Source organism: Pseudorca crassidens, chromosome 1, assembly GCF_039906515.1.
Source record: "Pseudorca crassidens isolate mPseCra1 chromosome 1, mPseCra1.hap1, whole genome shotgun sequence".
NCBI classification, from domain to species: domain Eukaryota; kingdom Metazoa; phylum Chordata; class Mammalia; order Artiodactyla; family Delphinidae; genus Pseudorca; species Pseudorca crassidens.
In genome coordinates this window covers 74,045,747-74,055,696 of record NC_090296.1, presented here as the reverse complement: position 1 = coordinate 74,055,696, position 9,950 = coordinate 74,045,747, and positions in this window count along the sequence as shown.

Below are 9,950 nucleotides of genomic sequence, written 5' to 3'. Positions count from 1 at the left end.
ATAACACACATCTGGGTAAGATAATATGGCTTTAAATTTTTTACATTTCTTCCACACCTTTTTCAGGCCCTGGAAATGTGTGTAAAGTGCCCACTCTATATTCTGTCTTTTCTGAGGCCCTGTAACAAGTTACAGGGGAAAAGAGACACTTGTCCTGGCCTCCTGTACTTCCTCACTGTCCCAGTGAGGAAGGAGTTACACCATTTAATGGCTGTCTTTGTGCCAGTCACTGTGTCAAGAGCTTTGCACGCACACAGGATCACACGTGGGAAGCAGTGTGCAGAGTGGTTAAGAACGTGGACTCTGGGACTTCCCTGGTGGCGCAGTGGTTAAGAATCTGCCTGCCAATGCAGGAGACACGGGTTCGAGCCCTGGTCCGGGAAGATCCCACATGCCGTGGAGCAACTAAGCCCGTGCACCACAACTACTGAGCCTGCATGCTGCAACTACTGAAGCCCACGTGCCTAGAGCCTGTGCTCCGCAACAAGAGAAGCCACCACAATAAGAAGCCCGTGCACCGCAACTAAGAGTAGCCCCCGCTTGCTGCAACTAGAGAAAGCCCACGTGCAGCAACGAAGACCCAACAGGTCCAAAAATAAACAAATTAAATTAAAAAAAAACAAACAAACATGGACTCTGGGGTCTGACTGCCTGGGTGCAAATCCTGGCTTTGCCACTTATTAGATACATGACCTGGGCAAGGCACTTAACCTCTGTGTTGACTTTCTTCTGTGTCTCAACTCCTTCAACGGTAGCATAGGAAAAATAATGTTACCTACCTGCTAGGGTTGAAGTAAAGATTAAATGTAAAAGTCTATGTAAAGTGCTTAGGACAGTGCCTGCCCTGAGTAAGGGCTCAGTAAATAGTTGTAGCTAATTTTCATGACAAATATGCCAGGGAATAGAGGCTCAGAAAGAAAGGCTGAGTAACTTGCTAAGTGCTACCCATGTAGTAAGTAGTCAAGTGGACATGGGTCTGATCTAGCCCAGCCCTCTCTCTACCTCATCAACTGCTTTTTTTGTTTGTTTAGTTGGGTTGTTTTGGTCACCACCTGTTCTTGCTTCCTGCTCTACAGCAACTCACATGTGCAACCAGATACCTGGGAACACAAGTGCCCACAGATGCAGATCTGCCAGATACAGTCTTACATCATAGTCACTAAGGGCGGAGGAAAGGGGGTGGAGGAAGGCTGAAGTAGGCATGAAATATTTTTTAGTGATTAGTAATCCTGAAACTGGGAAATCTGAGTCAAGCCGACTTAAGGGATGAAGCGAGTCTCAAAATCTGCCTCCATGAAGGTGGGGCCTGGTTTTGGAAAGAGGACAGGAAGGGCATTTCAGGCATGTGTTGTGACAGACTTAGCTGGCAGGCAGGCAGGCAGGCAGAAGCTGAACCAGGTGCCTTTGGAGATAAGAGCAATGGAAACAAGACAAACCTCTTGCTTTAAGGCAAAAGGAGGTGTCAGGGGTTATATCCTGTGTGGGATAAGTGGGAACCATGCTGGTGTCTGAGGGCCACAATCTGAATGACATTTGAGGAAGGGATTTTACTGCCTTCTACGTAGAGAAAAGAACAAGTAATAACCGAGTACTGACTGAGCCTCAGACATCCTATTTGATGTTCTCACTACCTATGTGAAGTAAGTATTATGATTTTACAGTGAGGACCCATGCGTACAGTGGGTTCACAGAGGTTAAGTTGCTTGCCCAAGGTCACACAGCTGGGAGGAAACCAAGTCCCCCTAAAACCGAGTTCCTTTACCAAGTTTATGATGAATCTATCGAAAATTTTATTCCTTTTTTGGTCCCCTCTGACCTCGATCCTGTGCTAATTGAACACTAACCAACCAGAGTCAGATGACTAAAGTTGCTGTTGTCGATAACAGAAGATGTCAGCATGGGCACAGGTAGCAATTCTACCCAGCAGAAAATGGGGACCCCAGGAGGCAGAGATGAGGGACCCACAAACAAGCTCTGGTAGAGGCATGGTGAGGGCAGGACTGGGGATGTGGGGCAAAGAATCCTCACTGGCGGAGTGAAGGAAAAAATAGACTATGAAGAGAGGTTCTGTGACCTTGAAGCCAATATTAATAATGACTAAATTCTTTGCAGCCATGATAAGAAGAAACTGAAATTCTGCCCAAGGTCACACAGCTTGTAAGTGATAAGAGCCTGGTCTCACTCTGGGGGGCAGAGTGCCCTTCAGAGGACAACTAAATCACCCTTTATACACACACAATAAAGTTTGCTACTTCTCTAAATTGAACAAACCAACCAACTGACCCTGGCTGTCTGATTCCAGAAGACACTCTTACTCACTTTCCCTCCGCCTGGCTTGCCCACTGTGCTCTGCTGCAACTGGCAAAGGCCCAGAGTGTGTGGGAGAGTGAGGGGGTGTGGAAGTGTCACAAGACTTCTGGAAAGCTGGGGTGGGTGTGCTGGAGGGCCAGGTGGGGGAGGGAGTTCCACTCAGAGGAACTCAGACCTGATGGTCTGAATCTTCCCAGGGCCATAGTTCCGCAGGGTATCAAGTGAGCAGTGGTTAGATGTTTGGATGGGAGCGTACCGGGCACTTGAGAGGAAATCAAATGCTGGGAAGGCTGAGGGTCAGCTTAAGTTGCAGTAAAGGAGTTGCAAGGGCAAGAGCAGAGACTGGCACCTGCTGCTCAGCAGAAAGGGCAGGGTTGAAGTTTCCCCATGCATGAGCAGAAGTGCCCATTTCTTACTTCTTGCAACATGGACCCTCCTCTCCCCCAGCTTCCTGACCTTCTCTCTAACCTTGACCACCACAGAACAGGACATCAGAGCTGGAGAGGGCTCGACAGATCATCTGGCTCCCGTTCACCTCCCAGCGGCAGGTGGTGACATGAAACCACATACACGTTGGCGGCAGAGCCAGAGTTGGAAACCAGGTTTCCCAGTGATTATCATAGAGCTTTTGCACCCATCAGCTCCATGTCAGGATATGTTGAGGGACAAAATGGTTAACTGTGGGTAGGCTGATAGGATAGTAGATATAACTGGTAGGATATTCATCTCCAAATAATAGTGGTTAATGTGTGTTTGTCAACTTGGAGAGAAGTCCCTAGTGGTGGCACTTTTCAGTGATATGTTGGATGAGCACACAGTGCCATTCTCATAATTGAAGGTAGCTAACATGTAGTTGGGAGGAATGCTGGATGATGGAATCTGGATCTAAACATAATTTGAGGGCCCATATTTGACCAGATAGCACTGAATAGTGACAGAGGTACAATCTGGTTCTTTGGTCCTCAAATCATCCTCTCACAAGAGCATGATGTGTGGGCAATGGAATAACACCAGTGTGTGCAGACAGGGAGGTTCTGGTTGGCATAGGGCTGGTAAGAGTTGACTCCTTGCCAGAAGCACTGACCTGACTTTGAGCTGCACGAAGAGAGCTTTAGGACCCAGAATGATGGGGTGCAGAGGCCCCAAATCTGTGATGGTCAGACCCTGTTGGGAGTGTCTGGTCCATTTTAAGAGGGACAGGGACAAACAGCAAGGTCCAGAGGGGGCAATCAAGATGGTGAGGAGAGTCCATGACCTGAGAGAGGACATGGGAATGTCGAACTGGGGGAGAGGACTCAAGGGGCAGATGATAGTGGTCTTCAAACTCTTGAAGGGCTGTTAGTTGGAACAGAAGCCACATTGATTCTGTTAATCTTGAGCACAAAAAACAAAGACCAGTGAATGTATATAGCCTTGTTATGGGGGAAGACTTTCTTATAATTAAAGCTGTCCAAAGGTGGAATGGGCCTAAATGAGTGGTGGGGAGCTCACCATCATGGGAGGTAATCAAGCACGTGTTGGTCAACAACCTTGTGAGAATGGGGTAGAGAACATTCAAGGACTAGAATGTTCCCCAAAGTTATGAAGGAATCTGATGCCTGGGATGGCCCAGGGAACCAGAACGACTCAAAGCCCGAGAAGATCCTCTATATTCACCACCTCCCCAGGGTCCTGGGGTCCTTCATACTTGGTCCTCGTGCTTGGATTTTTTTTCTCTCCTTCCTGCTCCCCAGTGCCTTCTGCCGGATTGGGGAAATTCCACGATAGCCAACAGTGCCACCGGGTACCCATAACTGGAGAAGAGGAAGGAACGGACTGGCCAGTCAGAGGGAAGGGCAGGGCCCCAAGTCTCAGCCCAAAAGACAGAAGGGCCCCAGAGGGAAAGTCCCCATGCTAGAGCATCCTGTCTCCCCCAGGGTGTGGCAGGTGCTGACTCAGGTTGGCATCTCTAGGGGAAGAGATGTAGGGAAAGCAACCAGGAAACAGGGCTGAAAAGCTGGAAAATCTTCTTGAACCAGAACTAGAGTCTCTGCACTGCACGGTGGTTGGTGAAGTTGACAGCATTGCCCAGAGCACTGGTGGGACTGGGAACGTGTCTGGCAGGGCCTGGGTGGCAGCCTGTCTGCTGCACAACTCCATGGTATGCCTTGGGCTTGGGGCGTATACACTGTGAGCGGTGCCAGGAGGTAGGCAGTCCTGAGGTTCTAGGCCTGCATGAGAAACAGAAGCCTTGGAACGAAGTGAGACTGCGGGGGCCTAGGGAAGGAAGGGATGCTCTGGCTGGGAGATGAGAGCAGGGGACAGAGGACAGTCCCAGGAAGGAGGAGCTGCTTGCTTTGGGGAGGACCCTGCCCTTACCTCTTTCCTGTTCCATTCATTCATTCAACAGTGACTGAGTGCCCCTGTGCTGGGCACCATGCTGGGCACGGAGGCCAAACACGGACACATGGAGCTTATGGTCCTGAGAGGGGCTGTCGCACAGAACCCTCTGAGTGTTGGGAACAGTGTAGAGAGGCAGTCAAGTAATCCTATAAGCAAATGTAAAATTACAGCTCTGCCCTTAGGGAGGTGTGTGTGGTGCTGGGTGAGCTCCTATGGGGGTGGGTGAGGTTTCCCAGAGAAGGGAGCTTGGAGCTGGGGCTGCAGGTATGGGGGAGGAGCCCTGGCTTGGGGCTCGGACACACATCTCCTCTGTGCTTCTCCAGAAGCAGGGCCTGTGTTGCCCTCTTTCAGCTCATCCTGTGGGCGCACAGCCCCTCTGCTTCTGCTCCTGCCATGACCTACCAAGAAGGCTGGTTTGATCGCATGTCTCCTCACCTGCCTGCCCCATGGTCGTTGCTCAACAAACATTTACATAATTCAGCCAGTCAGCCCTTGAGCAGTAATCACTGAGCACCAATACAGCTCACCCCACGGCACTGACCAAGACTGCCAAGGGCCCTGCTCTCGTAGAGCTTACACTCAAGCTGGGGAGACTGACACCGTAGAAGCAAATACACACAAAAGACGATTTCATCAAGTCGTAAGTGCCCCGAGGAAAATTAAACAGGGTATTGAGATAGAGCTGGTGGTGTTCGTAGGGGTCCTGGGAAAGAATGAATGAGTGAATGAATGAATGGTAAGCCATGGTGGTCAGAGCAAGACATGCTGCACCCCACTGGATGGGGCTTAGGAGGGCGAGCTGGGACTCTTAGATCCCAGAGCAGGGAGCTTGGGGCGAGGTGGGGAGGAGGTAGACAGGGAGTGGTGTGGAGCCTCAGAACTCAGTGTAAAGAAGGAGAACGCCTGGAACTGATGACAGAAACAACACTATGTCTCCATGTCCCCTTGGCACCCAGCATGACTCAGGCTTGAGTTCTGAAGGGTGGGGGCAGGGAGGACCTGGAGTTGAGGTTCGGGAAGCTTGCAGGGTTGGCCAGCTTCCCCAGGCCTGCTCCCACAGAGGTCCCTAGTGCTCCCATAGCTGGCAGCCGTGCTACGCAGTCCTCTTCCCAAACCCAGGCCCCTGAGCAGGGGGCAGGGAGCTAAGGTTGAGGCACGAGATAGATGGGCTCCAGGTGAGACATTTACAGCCAGCCTCCTGTTTACACTGCTGAAACCGTGTAACTCTGATTGGGACTTGAACGCATGTGCCGGGACTCAAACCCAGCCTAAACCCAGATTGGGACTTGAACCCACAGTCTTTATTTTATTTTATTTTATTTTTGGCTGTGCTGGGTCTGTTGCTGCACACGGGCCTTCTCTAGCTGCAGTGCACAGGCTTCTCACTGTGGCGGCTTCTCTTGTTGCAGAGCACAGGCTCTAGGCTACGGGCTTCAGTAGTTGTGGCACACGGGCTCAGTAGTTGTGGCTCACGGGCTCTAGAGCTCAGGCTCAGTAGTTGTGGTGCACGGGCTTAGGTGCTCTGCGGCATGCGGGATCTTCCCGGACCAGGGCTTGAACCCATGTCCCCTGCATTGGCAGGTGGATTCTTAACTACTGTGCCGCCAGGGAAGCCCCTGAACCCACAGTCTTTTGAGATCACACGCCTAGTTTCAGGACTTAATGAAGCTCAGGTTCTTGATGTCTCCTGGCTGAAAGAAGTCAGTGAGAGAAAAAGTGATAGGTAAGAAGTGGATTTATTTAGAGAGAAGAAACACACTCCACAGACAGAGTGTGGGCCATCTCAGAACCGGACGCGCAGGCTCAGCGGCCATGGCTCACGGGCCGCAGCCACTCCGCGGCATGTGGGATCTTCCCGGACCGAGTCACGAACCCGTGTCCCCTGCATTGGCAGACGGACTCCCAACCATTGCGCCACCAGGGAAGCCCTCACTTTTTGATCTTTGATGGTCAGCCTTGGAACTGTCACGGGCGCTGGTGGGTGTGCCATTTAGCATATGCTAATGTATTACAATGAGCATATCATGAGGCTCAAGGTCTACTGGAAGTCAAATCTTCCACCATCTTGGATCTAGTTGGTTCTAACCAGTTTTTGTCATGTCCTATGGCTATGTCATTCTTTTAAAGGTTGTGCCCTGCCCCCTTCCCTCCTATTTCACTTCCAGATAAAAACAACAACAGGAATGGGGTAAAGAGCTGGACTTTGCCTCTGGCAGACACTTTAACAGGAATGGCAGGGGTAGAGAAGAACTGAGCCTTGCCCAGATGGGAGAAGAAGAGACCACACATTTCTCATTCTCGAGGTCAAGGAGACCTTTCCAACTACACATGTGCAGAAAGGCTCCTTGGGGGCCAAAAAGGGAGGGGGCATCACCCCATAGTAGGTGACGTCAGTCTACCCATAGGCCTCTTCACTAGAATCCATCTTGGCTGAGATGCGCATGCACACATGGGAGGACCCTGAGATAAACCAAATATGGACTCAGAGCCAGACAAAGCAAGATGATTGGCCAAAGGAAACCCGGAAGAAATGCCCCATATAAGTGATTCAAACTACCACGAGGGTGCGACTCTCTGAGTCCACCCATGTGAGTCTTATTCACATGTACACTTTTTTCCTCCTAATAAACCCTTTACTTGTTTCACTACTTTCCATATCTTTGTGGGAATTCATTTCTACAAAGCCAGCAGGCCAGGGGCCTTGTCACTGGCCACCGTCCCTGGTGGTCTAGTGGCTAGGATTCAGTGTTCGCACTGCCGCGGCCTGACTCTAGTCTCTGGCCGGGGAACCGAAATCCTGCTTCAAGCCGCTGCAGGCCGAGGCCACCCGAGATCAAGGTGTAGCCTGGGGGGCTGAGCCAAGGACTGAGGAATACGTGGGGCTGCAGTTCTGGGAGTGTGAGACCTGGGGCACAGCCACTGACATTAGCTGGCTCAGCCCACCCGCCTCAGGGAGGGAGCGTGGACCCCTCACCAGTGGGTCCCACTGGGCCTGTGAGCTTAGCTGCACCCTGGGTGGCTTGGACACTTTAAGCACTATTCTGTTCTGACTGCAGGGTTCAAAGGTTCTGTGAATCTGTGTTGGGGGAGGAGGAGAAGGGGCCAAAACCCAGCTCCTGTCCTGGGGTTGTGGGGGGGTAGGGGGTTTTCCACCTTATCTAGGGGACCCGATGAGGACATCCACGGCTCTAATACCAGTCAAGAGCCAAGTGAATGTCATAGGTTCCCGAAAAGGGGCAAGAGAAATTGCAGAAGAAACCAGAAGTTTCTAGGACGTTGAAATGAGTTCTTTTTTTTTCTTTTTCAATTTATTTATTTATTTTTGGCTGCATTGGGTCTTCGTTACTGTGTGTGGGCTTCTCATTGCGGTGGCTTCTCTTGTTGCAGAGCAGGGGTCTAGGGCACGAAGGCTTCAGTATTTGTGGCACACGGGCTTAGTTGCTCCGCGGCATGTGGGATCTTCCGGGACCAGGGCTCGAACCCATGTCCCCTGCATTGGCAGGCGGATTCTTAACCACTGCGCCACCAGGGAAGCCTGAGATGAGTGTTGTGGGAAGAATTCTGGCAGGTGGAAATGGGGCTGGGGCTGTTGAGGGGAGCGGGCGGCAAGCCAGGGACCAGAACAACTCGAGCAAACATGCAGAGGAAAGGAAATGTCACGTTGAGAGAAGGGCAACTCTGTATTTGGCCAGAGGGGTCCTTGGGCTGAGTGAACTTGGGAATGCTTTCACCATTCTGCCCAACCCCCAACCCTCTGCGCAAAAAAGAAAACTCCTCCAAAACCAAATAACAATAACAACAACAACAACAACAACAACAAAATAAACCAAAAAAACAAGCAGCAGAGGCAGCATGGTGCAGGGGAAAGAGCTCGCACTCTGTAGTCATGTATTTGGTTGAATCCAGACCCTTTCACGGTAAAGACCTGCAACTCTGGACAAGTACCGCAACTTTCCTAAGCCTCAGTCTCCTCAGCTGTAAGAGAGTACAGTACCTCATATGGCAGATGAAAAAGATGAAGTCTGGGGCTTCCCTGGTGGTGCAGTGGTTGAGAGTCTGCCTGCCGATGCAGGGGACACGGGTTCGTGTCCCTGTCCGGGAAGATCCCACATGCTGCGGAGCGGCTGGGCCCATGAGCCATGGCCGCTGAGCCTGCGTGTCCGGAGCCTGTGCTCTGCAACGGGAGAGGCCACAACAGTGAGAGGCCCGCGTACCGCAAAAAAAAAAAAAAAAAGATGAAGTCTGACCTAGGCAGAGTGTTTAGGTCATTGCTGCTCTCATTAAACACGAATTCTCTCAGCCCCTACAGCGCCTCGAGTCTCTGGCTGGCTCGGCTGTGTTAGAGTGACAGCGAAAGCCCGGAGCCCAGTTGCGTTTCCTTCTCTTGCACCAGCCCCTCCAGGGCTGCTGGAGTAGTATCTGTTCATGGAGTTCCAGCTTTGCCTGTTTCTTCTGGAACCACCTCTCCAATGAAGGGGGAGACAAGACTTGCCTGTCGAGGATGGGAGCATATATGTTCATACTTGTAACAGAAATGGCACAAAGCTGACCCCACTTCATCCCTCTGCCTCTTTCCCAGCATTCCTCGCAGCCTCCTCCATTTCAAGGGCTTAAGGAAGGGTCCTTTTCTTTCCCAGATTCCCCCATTATCAAGTTAAGCACAGCCGGATTCCAGGTCCTCTCCTCTTCTGGCACACAAGTTGCCAGGCAGGCCCTGTGACCCCTTGACCTTGTTCCCAGTGAGCCTGCACTGGGCCCTGGCGGGAGCTGGCCCACTTCTGAGCTCTGCAGGTGCCTCTGTGCAGAGGGCAGTGGCATCCATCCATCCATCCAGAGAAGGTCCCGCCTGTGCCCATCCTCAGCCCCTGCTCAGACCTGCCTCTGCAGCTCAACATGAACCAGGCCAGCCTGGTTAAACAGGAGGTAATAAAGCTCTGTGGATGATCCCTGGGCGGGGGCCCCCAAGAAAGGTGTGTGTGTAGGAGAGCTAGCCAAGGTGACTGTCCCAGAGGGAATCAGGACAGATCGAGATGGGCAAGGACGCCTTTGGTTGCTGGAGGCAGGAACTGAGGCAGAGGTGAGGTTTTGCAGAGAAAGGCAGGGGTAAGGATGTTCTAATACCCCCAGGAAGGTGAAACCTGAAGGGAACAAGAGTTGTCTGTGGCCCAGGGAGCAGCCTGGCTGCCCACCCCTCCCGCCCCTTTGAGTCCCCACCCTGGGTCTCATCATGGCTGTCTAATTGTTTCACGGTGATAACT